This window comes from Stenella coeruleoalba (genome assembly GCF_951394435.1).
Source record: "Stenella coeruleoalba genome assembly, chromosome: 5".
Lineage (NCBI taxonomy): Eukaryota > Metazoa > Chordata > Mammalia > Artiodactyla > Delphinidae > Stenella > Stenella coeruleoalba.
In genome coordinates this window covers 60,778,839-60,791,632 of record NC_137150.1, presented here as the reverse complement: position 1 = coordinate 60,791,632, position 12,794 = coordinate 60,778,839, and the positions used below count along the sequence as shown (strand labels likewise).

General features: G+C 43.0%; 1 pseudogene across 1 annotated transcript; it reads left to right on the top strand.

The window, feature by feature from the left end:
- The first annotated feature begins 7,174 nt into the window (after nt 1-7,174).
- LOC307186805 (actin-related protein 3-like) lies at nt 7,175-8,417 on the top strand (annotated as a pseudogene). The gene has a single exon. The product of its transcript is annotated as an actin-related protein 3-like (transcript).
- Nucleotides 8,418-12,794: the final 4,377 nt, after the last annotated feature.

Sequence of the window (12,794 nt, the reverse complement as noted above, 5' to 3'; positions counted from 1 at the left end):
AGCAGCAACTTGATCAAAGGAGAACAACTGAAAAAGAAAAGGTCATTTAACTAAATGAATTATTTCCTAGTCACAGTCGTGATGAAAATGGACAGTAACATATTTCAGAGACAGATGCCATAGCACTAAACCTAAGAGTTTTTTTGCCAAAGAGTAACTTCTTAGGTAGTTTAAACACATGGATGCTATTTGTTTCTTGTTTTTGTGATTGGAAAGTTTCTATCTAGACTGCCTCTGCCTTTATTGTACTTTCTAAGCTTGTATAAATATATATACACACACACATGCTTTTGTGTATATGTATTTTATACACCTACATATTATATGTTTAAATTGTATGCTAGAACATATTTTGTCTAGAAATGCACTTTCAGTCCCCTGCATTTTCAGGTATCCACTGAAGCGTTAAATATTTGTTGAACTGAGTTCTTACTGCACACATGAGATTATGTTAAATGTTATAGAGAATACAAAGAAATTTAAAAATATGGTCTCTGTACTTTTAAGATACTGATGATTTAATTGGGGAAATAAGACATAATCATGTCGAAAGTTATGTGGGAAAACAGTCAAATCCACAATTAAGCAATTCCATTGTCCAGAGAGTGGTGAGAAAGGTACCAAATACTAAATTTGGAAACACTGAGTTCTCAAGTAAATCTGATCACACAGCTTAGCTAGAATGTCCATTTTTCCAAAAAGGCAGCATGAAACCTAGCACACTAAGACGTGGATGGGGGTGAAGGCTGATGGCATATGACTGAGGCAGGACATGTCTTCTAGGAGCTGGGGGGAAGAGAGTCCTGTGGGCAGGTGTGCTCAGGGTAGGTTTCATTAGGAAGGAGAACCCAAGGGCAGTAGCAGGGGTGCAGGGGAGTTGCAGACTAGAAAGGAAGGAGCTGTTGAAAATGAGTAAGTTGTGTTCTATATCTGGGAGCAGATCTGCCCGATTGGAGTGGGAGGTGCTTGGGGGTTAGGGAGGGACAATAAGAGAAAAGGTATGAAATTTAGGTTGAGACCAGATTTTTTTTTTTTTTTTTTTTTTTTTTGCGGTAAGCGGGCCTCACTGTTGTGGCCTCTCCCGTTGCGGAGCACAGGCTCCGGACGCGCAGGCTCAGCGGCCATGGCTAACGGGCCCAGCCGCTCCGCGGCATGTGGGATCTTCCCGGAACAGGGCACGAACCCACGTCCCCTGCATTGGCAGGCGGCCTCTCAACCACTGCGCCACCAGGGAAGCCCGGGACCAGATTTTAACTGGCATGGAATGGCAGGTTTGGATTTTATCTTGCAAGTTGTGGTTACACTGAATTATTTTTCAACAGGGAAAGCAGTGATTTTGAAAAAAATTATCTGGCTGTTAGTGCCCCTTTAAAAACAACTTTGACATTATTTCACAAGGTTGAACATTTGTGTACCCTATGACCTAACATCCCACTTCAGAAATGCACAAATGCACTTGTGCACCAAGAATGTTGATAGCCACATTACCCATAATAGCAAAGCACTGGAAACAGTCCGAGTTGGCTGGCAGGAGGAGTAAATAACTGGTATGGTGCACGGTTGAATACTATGTAACAGCAAACTAAACAAGAGCATCAACGTGGATGAATCTTGGATTCATAGTAGTGAAATAGCATGTACCAGGAGATACACACAGTATGGTACTATCTTTACAGTCTTCCAAAATCAGCAAAATCAACTATATTCATATATGTAAAATAAAGCTATATTCTTTCTTTTTTTTGATTGAGGTATGGTTAATTTACAATATGGTGTCAGTTTCAGGTGTACAGCAAAGTGATTCACTTATATATCCTTTTTCAGATTCTTTTCCATTATAGGTTATTACAAGATATTGAATATAGTTCCCTATGCTATACAGTAATTCCTTGTTGCTATTTTATGCATAGTAGTTTGTATCTGTTAATCCCATACTCCTAATTTACCCCTACCCCCCTCCCTCTCCCCTTTAATAAAACTACATTCTTTAAAAAGTAGAATAAAAAATTTAAAATTAAAGACAGTGATTAACTCCAGGTATTAAGCAACGGGTTGACCTGCACGAAGCATGTACAGGTAGATGCAAGTTACTCTTAATGTTCTAGTTGTGGGGCTGAGTGTTTGGTTGGTTATATTTATTATGCAATTATGTTACAAAACTAACATGTTACATATGATTCAAATAATGTTTTAGAAAATTTCATCCGGCAGTAACTTGCAAGTTGAATGGAGGAGGAGAAGACTAGAGGCTTGAGAACCAGTTAGGAAGAGGTGCTTACAGATAGATATTTAGGCATGAGGTAGTAAAGGAAGAGGCCATCTAAACCAGTGCTTTTTTTTTTCTTTTTGGCCACGCCACGAGGCCCTGGGCAATGAAAGCACGGAGTCCTAACCACTGGACCACCAGGGAATTCCCTAAACCAATGCTTTTAACTATAGTTTTAGCAGCACAGTCTTCTGCCCTGCCCAAACAAAACTTCCTCTGTTGACAAGAGGAAGAAGCAAAGGTGCCCTGGTGGAAATTTGGGGTTGCTGTATGCCCCCTTTCATATCCTTCAGGGGAACAAGATAGTTATTCTCTGTTTCATTGTTGAGGGGCTATGTAGATCACAGGTAATAATGTGTAGAGAAGGAATTTGAAGCCAGCCATCCCAGTTACCCACATACTGGCGAAATTCTTTGAGATCATCGCTGTAGTACTGTGTGAGCAGAGTTCCTTTGCACATGACTGCATCTGTTTCTTCTAAAACATTCAGGGCATTTGCTGTATACCAGGGCCTCTGGAAACAAAGATGGTAAGAAATGGTTTTTGCCCTTGCCTCAATTAAAGCGAAAGAGGATCCAGCTGTATAGAATAAAGTACTGTAATTGATGGTAAGTAGTATAATATGCTTGGGCACCAGGTGCCACGGAGGGGCTCAAATGAGTGGAGTAATAAATTCTACTTTGGGTCAGGAAGCTGAGGGAGCGCAGTGATATTTGAACTGGGCTTTGGAGGAGAGCCATTTGCCAGAGGGAGGAAGAAGGTAAGACCAGGCCATTGCAGGGAGAGGGACTAGCAGGGCTAATAATAACAGTGAGGTGTGAAAATGCACACTGTTCGGGGCACAGAGGAATCCAGCAGAGGCTGGACCGTGGGGCGTGGCCGAGCAGGGCTGGGACGCGGCTGTCTAGCCGGGGAAGGACTTTATTCTGGGGGACGTGGCTGCCTAGCCGGGGAAGGACTTTATTCTGGAGGACGTGGCTGCCTAGCCGGGGAAGGACTTTATTCTGGAGGCAGTTGGGAGCCCTGCAGATTTTCAAACAGACAGGTTTTTCAAAGTTATTTCTGTCCACAGTCTGGAATACAGATTGGAAAGTGGAGGGAGACTGGAGACAGTGTGTCCAAAAGAGGCACCAAATATGGAAGCCTGGCCTGGGTGGTCCAGGTCCAGAAGACAGGCCTCGGTGTACATCTCCTTGACTTAAAAGTAGCTCTTCTTTTTGATAAGATCCATTTATAGGCATGGATCAAAACCTGAACCATATTGTTGGAAGAAAGTCATTTGTTACCTTATCTTTGACAATAGCATTCTGGATACAGTGTGTTTAGGTCTGTAATAACCAAGAAAACAAAATCTAAGGGCCCTGATAGTTGCTTTTTAGTCACTGAGGAAGCCACATAGCATTGTAGACAAAACAGCTTTGGAATTACAATTCTTGCATGCAGATCTGAGCCTTGCCACTTACTGTAGTGTCTTGGGCACGTCCTTTACTTCCTCTGAGCTCTATCTGTGAGCAAGGGTAGTAGCACTACCTCACAGAGTTGTTGTGAAGATTAAATGAGAAAATACAGAGGCTGACTTTAGCACTGTGCTTGAAACATCATTTATACTCACCTGGTAGTTATTAATTTCTTAACTTCAGCTATTGCTTGAGGGCAATTGAGAAACTGCTCTAAATTAAGCCCAGCTGATCATCCTTGCCAGCCAAATTCCCAGGTCCCATGGTGGTGAAAAATCCTGCCTGGTCATGCATCACCCTGTCCCCTCTTCACTCCCTCCCTCAGCTCTAGCCTGCTCCAGGGCCAGCCAGGCACCTGTCCACCACAGGCAGACTGTGGTGCTGCCAGGGGAAGCCTCCGTCAGCCCCACACCCCCGCACCCCCCACCGTCAGCCACAGTCAGCTGCCAGGCTGGCATGTTCCAGAGCCTGCCTGCTAATGGGACAGAAGCACTCCCAGCAGCAGCTCACCTCTTGCACAAAGGCTGGGCCTGCGCTTGCTCCATCTTCCACATCGGTTGTCACACACGTGTGTAGCTGGTACTTGGAGGGGAGACCTTGGTATCCGGCTGAAGCCTGTTTGAGTGGACATTACCGTTCCGCTGGGCAGCATTGTAGGGAAGTCTCTTACTTAGCTCAACTATCTCTTTTTTTCTTCTGTGACTGGCTTCTCTTGCACATGTGCCATTCTGAACTCTCCAGTAGTTCTCTTAGGAATATTGGACGTTGGAATGTGCGTCTGTGTTCTGCCTACACGTGGCACTTCTGTTGTCGTTAAAATATTTACAGTGTTGATGATAATACTTTGCACTTCTGTTGCACCTTTCATCAGAGGATCTCAAAAAGCACTCCTAGATATTCACACTAAGCTTCAAAATACCCAGGAAGAGGAAAATGTGATTTTAAACTGTGTGGTGAGAGGGGAGGAGATGGATGTCCCCAAATGCTTTGCTCCAAGCCCAGAGCACGGAGTCTTGGGTCATTAGTCCCTTCCTGCTAATGACACACTGCTCCCTGAGGGCTGGTCCCAGGGAGTTGCAGCTGTGGGGTTAGCAGTTCTCCAGCGACCTGCCCGGGCTCTCTCGAAGTCTCCAGCTGGGTAGGAGCAGTCTTGCCTACCCACCCCCACTCCCTGTGAGTTACCCTGGGGACACCATTTCTTCTGGACCTGGGCCGCTGTGCCTGGGCCGCTGGCAGTGCCTGGGCCGCTGGCAGATCATAGCCCTGATACCAGTGATGACCCTGTCACCCTGACATTTGTCTCCCATCTGCTGGATCCTAAGAATCAGAAAGTCTTTGTGCCTCTAACTGGCTCAGATTCCCGCAGTGAGTTGCCCTCCCCTTAAACCTCCAAGCACAGCCTGGATGTAACTCCCTCCCTCCTAAGATGGCTAACATTCTCTGTTCACACCACCGCTGGTTAGTATTTTGCTAAACGCTTTGATGAGATTTGAAATAACTCTCATTCCAAATACACCACTCCCACCCCAGAAGAAGATTTTAAAAAACGCTAACAACAACAAAGAAAGGTAACTTGTTACTTCTCTGTGTTCCCAATTATTCTTACTCCTTTCTCATTACCACCTATATTATAAAATCACATGGTTGAGCTTCCCTGGTGGGGCAGTGGTTGAGAGTCCGCCTGCCGATGCGGGGGACACGGGTTCGTGCCCCGGCTCCGGTAAGATCCCACATGCCGCGGAGCAGCTAGGCCCCGTGAGCCATGGCCGCTGAGCCTGCGCGTCCGGAGCCTGTGCTCCGCAACGGGAGAGGCCACAGCAATGAGAGGCCCGCGTACCGCAAAAAAAAAAAAGAAAAAAGAAAAAAAAGCACATGGTTTTCTCCATTCCTGAAAGCATGCTTCATGTTAATTATGATGCAGACCGGCACCCGCCTAAGTTTGTTCCCCTGTTACCCATCTGGCCCCATGCAGAGCTTCGCTTTTTGATATGCCCGTCTAAACAGACGTATCCTCAATTGCCCTCGATCTTCCCTGCTCCTCTCACAGGCCCGACCCATCACACACCTTAATGCTGGAGTCATTCCACCCGAATTCAACACATCAAATAATTATTGAAGAGCTCTTACACGCAAGATAAGCCATAGATCTTTATTTAGTTCCTTAGCCACGTAAATATTAGTCTCTTCTCAAATAAGTATTAACTTAATTTTGGAATAGGTAATATATTCCCATGATTCAAAATCCAAAAATGTATATTAAAAGATACACAGTGAAAATCTCCCTCCCACCCACACAGTCCCCTCACCTCTGCCAGTAGTTAACCACTATTTTTTTTGGCCGCACTGCACGGCTTACAGGACCTTACCCGCGCCCTCGGCAGTGAAAGCGTGGAGTTCTAACCATTGGACCACCAGGGAATTCTCTATTTGACCACAATTGTTTGTTGTGTATCTTTCTGTTACCCGAAAACTGAGCTCGCCTCGGTGGGCCAAAAGACACAACCAAGCCAAAGATTGGGAGAAGGAAGGGTTTATTACTCACAGCAGGTAAGGAGAACACTGAGATCTTTCCCAAAGCAGTGTCTCCCCAAACAGCAAAACTGGGGACCTTTTAAGCTAAGGGTACGTGCATATTCATACAGGGGCTTGGGTGGTGAATGCATGTTCGTGAAGGGGCTGGAGCCGAGGAGAATTCAGTGTAGAAGTGGAGCAAAGGTTGGCAGAGTCCAAGCTTTAGTTGATTGAAGTCACAGAGGGTCAGAAAAGGTCAACATCATCATTCCCCAAATTCTGACCAGTCTGGGATCTTAGCTTGTAGTTAACACCGGTGTGGGGATCTGAGTTCCTGCAGACAACTCAGATATGTATTAGATTGTTAGGTATATCCCTTGAAGAGCACTCTGTTGACTATTGTTTCTGAACTGCTTTTCCTTTGTTTCTCCCTTCTACAGTAAAAGTCAAGCTCCGCACTTTGCTTTTTTATTTAATAATGTGTGTTAGAGATCCTTCCATAACAATATATAGGGAGTTTCCTTATTCTGTTTCACAGCTGCATGGTATTCCATTTGTTCCACCAAATGGATATAATTTACTCAATCAGACCATTATCGGTAGATATCTAGACTGTTTTTAACATTTTGGTATTATAAAAAATGCTGCAGTGCATAACTTGACAATACCTTATTTTGCACATACTCAGTTATATCTGTTAGGATAAATTCATAGAAGTGAATTGCTGGGTCAAAGACCAATTATAAAGTATTGAAAAATTAAGCCGCTGACCGAGCCTGCTGCTCTCTCGCTACTGCTTTGGCTTCCCGGCTCCCCACCCCCCACCCCCCGGATGGAGAGGGCGGTCCGGCCGTAGATGGTCAGATAGCTTCTAGCTCTCGCCACCCACCCCTGGCCCCAACCAGCACAGAGCAGATGGCAGCAGCAGGCGAAGAGGAAGATGGCGGAACGGCTGCCGGCCTGTGTGGGGGACTGTGGCACAGGGTATACAAAACTAGGATATGCTGGAAATACGGAACCACGGTTTGTCATCCCTTCCTGTATTGCTATTAAGGAGTCAGCGGAAGTGGGTGATCAAGCACAAAGGAGGGTGATGAAAGGTATTGATGACCTAGACTCCTTCACTGATGATGAAGCAATAGAAAAATCTACATATGCAACAAAGTGGCCAATCCGCCGTGGTATAGTTGAAGACCGGGACTTGATGGAAAGGTTTATGGGGCAAGTGATCTTTAACTATTTAAGGGCGGAACCTGAAGACCATTATTTTCTTTTGACTGAACCTCCACTGAATACTCCAGAAAACAGGGAATATACTGCTGAAATAATGTTTGAGTCCTTCAATGTTCCAGGCTTGTACATTGCTGTACAGGCTGTTCTTGCCTTAGCTGCAACCTGGACCACCAGACAAGTAGGAGAACGGACGCTGACCGGTACAGCAATAGACAGTGGAGATGGTGTCACTCGTGTCATCCCTGTGGCTGAAGGGTATGTGATTGGCAGCTGTATTAAGCACATTCCAATCGCAGGACGAGATATAACATATTTTATTCAGCAATTGCTGAGAGACCGAGAAGTAGGAATTCCTCCAGAGCAATCCTTGGAAACTGCTAAGGCAGTAAAGGAGAGCTATAGTTATGTCTGCCCAGATTAACAAGTATGATACAGATGGATCAAAGTGCATTAAACAGTATACTGGAATCAATGCTATCTCAAAGAAAGAATTTTCCATTGATGTTGGATATGAGAGATTCTTGGGACCTGAAATTTTTTTTCATCCAGAGTTTGCTAATCCAGACTTTACTCAGCCTATCTCAGAAGTTGTAGAAGAAGTAATTCAGAATTGTCCTATTGATGTCAGACGTCCTCTCTACAAGAATATTGTCCTCTCTGGAGGTTCAACCATGTTCAGGGACTTTAGACGTCGCTTGCAAAGAGATTGGAAAAGAACTGTAGATGCCAGGCTGAAATTAAGTGAGAATTGAGTGGTGGTAGATTGAAGCCAAAGCCTACTGATGTACAAGTCATTACATATCACATGCAGTGATATGCAGTTTGGTTTGGAGGATCCATGCTGGCTTCCACACCTGAGTTCTACCAAGTATGCCACACCAAAAAGGATTATGAAGAAATTGGACCTAGCATTTTTTTGTCACAATCCAGTGTTTGGAGTCATGTCATAAAATTGGTTTCGTAGTTATTGGGATTAGGGAGGTGGGGAAGAAATAATCTTTCTGATTACCTGTTTTGTCTGGATGGCTGGTTTTGAGGTTGTAAACCTGACTTGAAATAATAAGACCAAACATAATAATACAGAATATTTTAATAAGTATATCAACATGTGAATGTAGAGGAGAGCCAAAATGATTAAGTGATTTTCTTTAGATTGAATATTTGAATCTCATGTGTAACAAAAAGAAGTGTGTTTTAGTTCTTTCTGTGCCCTGGTATTTTGTATATTATTGAATTATCCAAGATTTGATGGGATTTATTGGTATGTAGATAGATCTATAATGCTTGAATTGTACACTCTGAAGTGTGCAATGCAAGAGCTTGTTTATATTTCATACTTTTTATACTCTGAGGAAAAAACGTCAAAGAAAAACTAGTATTTGAGGGAAAAAAAGTGACCAAGTAAAAGACAAATACAAAAAATAGCCTATGAGACTTGGCTTACACACACACTCATGGGATTCCAGTTATTATGAAGTGCTTCCATACCCTGTGCCCCCCAATGGTTTTCTTTGCAAGTGCTTTTGGAACTAAGAAGCTAGTATCTTGGATTAATTGATGCCTGCTAGTGCTTTCTGATTCCTTGCATTCTGTTTCTCTCTTTAAAGGAACAGTAAAGACAAGGAACAGTAAAGACAAGACTGTTGGACCAGCATTTCTGCCGTGTCATTTCTTATTAAAAAATGAATAATTTGATTACCCAAATTGGTATATTTAAAGCCTAACACCATTCTAATTTATTTTTTTATTAACTTATTAATTTATTTATTTTTGGCTGAGTTGGGTCTTCGTTGCTGTGCACGTGCTCTCTCTAGTTGTGGCGAGTGGGGGCTACTCTTCGTTGCGGTGCGCAGGCTTCTCATTGCGGTGACTTCTCTTGTTGCAGAGCACGGACTCTAGGCATGCGGGCTTCAGTAGTTGTGGTTCGCGGGCTCCAGAGCGCAGGCTCAGTAGTTGTGGCTCACGGGCTTAGTTGCTCTGCAGCATGTGGGATCTTCCCGGACCAGGGCTCGAGCCCGTGTCCCCTGCCTTGGCAGGCAGATTCTTAACCACTATGCCATCAGGGAAGCCCACAAATTTCTTTTCAATACTTGTTTCAAGCTCTTTAATCTCTTTATAAGTTAACTAATAAATCTATTTTCTTCAAACCTCTGCAGTAGTTCTCTAAAAATCACAACCGTTGGTTAGCAAGCTGACTTTTTTATGTGCTCTAAACAAATAATTGTGAACTTTTAATATGTTGAGTGCTTTCATTTTGATAACTGGATCTCCATTTGATATTTTCATTTGTGTAACTCATTTGCAGTTTGAAAATTTTTTTACTTCCAGTCCCTGACATATCATGGAAAGTTAATTTTCATTGCATTTTAAAATATCTGGATCATAAAGAACAAGTGATGAAAATAAGTTAAAACTGAAAAAAATTAAGCTAAAACCACCAGTATTTGAAGGTATTGTTACTGTGCCCACAGTAACAACTCACATTTATAAAGCATTTTAGGGTGTACTGACATTTTATCACCAAGAGAGGTATCAACACTGCTATCCTCATAGAAATTTGAAGGAACTGAAATTATAAGAAACTTCAAAACGATCATACTTTGCATAGTAACTGGCACCAAAACTGAAACCAAGACTTTTCATTCCAAAATTCTCTGCTTTCTAACTATATAATGCTGTCTCCTGAAGTAGCCAGGCCGGGGCAGGGGTAGGGGGATGGGGGGGGGTGTGAAAGAGGCAATTTTATTCATCCACAATTTATGTTCTCCTCTTGTTACCACACCAAACTGGGGTCTGCTTGCCCATTTGTAGTAAAGCCAATCTACTGATACCAGGTTGAGTTGAAGGAAAGCGCAGCATTTATTGTAAAGTTGCCAATATAAGGAGAATGGGTGGCTCATGCTCTAAGGCCCCAAACTCCCTGAAAGTTTTCAGCAAAGCGTTTTTAAAGGAGTTGGGGGGGGGGGGGTGTGTCTCAGGGCAAGTGATCAGCTCGTGCACAGTTCTCTGATTGGCTGATGGTGAGGCAACAGGGTGGTGCCACAGGGGTTGACATTATCAATCCTCAGGCTCCAGTAGGCCTGGGGACCATGTGCTCATGATCATCAAGTACTTAACATGTTCCATTTGGTGGGGACTTTCACATCTGTAAAATAACTCGGGAAATGTGCATCAGATACAATTATCTACTTACTCCAGAGAGGAGCTAAAGCAGAGAATATGGGGGAGGGGTCTGTCCTGGGAAGGCCCCATAGGGTCCTGCTCAGTTACACTCTTACCCATTTTCTGAAAGCCTTCCCTCCTTGGCTGAGTATCCTCTCACTCTTTCAGATCTCCACCCAGAGAACTTAATGGTACCAGGGCCCCAACACTGGCTTGACCAGAGGATCACAATCATGCTACTGGCCAGATCAGTGGCCTTTAAAAACTCAGTGCAACTTAAGGTGTAACTGGAACCTTGGAAATAAAAACTGTTCTATTCAGAATGGGGGTTAACATTAAACTATCCTCCAAACAAACCGATCCTCTGATGGCCTGATTTCTAGAATAAGATTATCCACTGAAACCTCAATAGAAATACCGTGTTTCAACATCGACAAGGAATTTGTTAATTTCCCAGATGAAAATCCCTGGGAATGTGTTAACTTCCCAGAAATTGGATGATAGATGGAGGTGATGAGGTCCACAATTCTCAGAGATTTATATTCCTTGAAAGGACTTTGGAAACATCTGATATTTGGGAAAATGTACTTCATAGGTAGATTCAGTGATAGTTTAGTTCTTCTAAGCAGAAGTGTAAAATTTTACCCTCCTCCTGGAGAATTGTGAAGATTAAGGGAAAAGATAGGACTCACGAAGGCCAGTATTTCATTTATAAACACTGAAAGAATTAAAAAGACAATTTCCTTATCAACTCTTTGCTTTTTTAGATGTTTATTCTTGTATATTTTGTACACTTTTATTATTTGCTAATGTAATTCTCCTTTCAAAAAAAAATCTGACCTGCTTAAAGAGATGTATGAAAAACATTAAAACTACACAGTGGGATCCACATGTAAGAAAATTTTATGGGCAAAAGCATTTGCTCCTTCCTCCAACAGAACATCATATACATGTGCACAGAAATTTGATTTTGTTATTAAAACAAAAGTGGTTTGATCTTAGAGACACTAATAGAACCCACAGAAAAATATATCAATGCCTTAATGATGATTTCTTGATTCACAGTGAGAAATGTACCTGTCACAAATCAGAATACTTATATTGATTTGACTGGCGTGTTTCTCCTGGTGTGAAAAACACTTGGGGGACTTCCCTGGTGGTGCAGTGGTTAAGAATCCACCTGCCAATGCAGGGGACATGGGTTTGAGCCCTGATCCAAGAAGATCCCACATGCTGTGGAGCAACTAAGCCCGTGCGCCACAACTACTGAGCCTGTGCTCTAGAGCCCGTGAGCCACAACTACTGAACCCATATGTCACAACTACTGAAACCCACATGCCTAGAGCCCATGCTTCCCAACAAGAGAAGCCAGCAATGAGAAGCCCACGCACCGCAACGAAGAGTAGCCTCCACTCGCTGCAACTAGAGAAAGCCCACACACAGCAGCGAAGACCCAATGCAGTCAAAAATTAATTAATTAGTTAATTAATTAATTTTAGGAAAAAGGAAATAGAGCATTTCCACAGTAATGGAAAGTTCTGTTGGGCGACACTCATATGGACCATGTGAGTCACAACAACTTCTGTCCCTTGTGATTTAAAAAAAAAACAAAAAAACTTGGAAGCCAACTTATAATAATGAGACTTCTTGATGAGCAGGGACCCAGATAAAAGCAGTTTGGTGTGCGGTAAAAGATCTGACAATTTGATTCATCTCTCTCCACAAAAAGAACGCATACCGTTTGGGGCTACAGAGCCCCAAATGGTTGAAGACAAGCTGCCAATTTTCTCCCCTGGAATTTCTATTTTTAAAATTTTCATTTGCTGATCCTTGTTTTTAAAAATATATTCTTTCTTTAGTTTTATTAATACCACCATTAGCCTATTCTCCCTAAGCCTTCCTGATAATAAGAATCACTTGGAGCGCTTGACAAAAATAGGTTTCTGAGGGACTTCCCTGGAGGTCCAACAGTTAAGTCTCTGCGCTTCCAATGCAGGGGGCATAGTTTTGACCCCTGGTCAGGGAACTGTGTTCCCACATGCTGCTGTGAAGCCAAAAAAAAAAAAAAGAAAAAAGATTTCTAAATAAATTTCTAAGGGAAAGGCCTGGCACTCTGCATAGTTAACAAAGGCCCCAGGAAGGTTTGGAAATGACAAGTTAGTTCA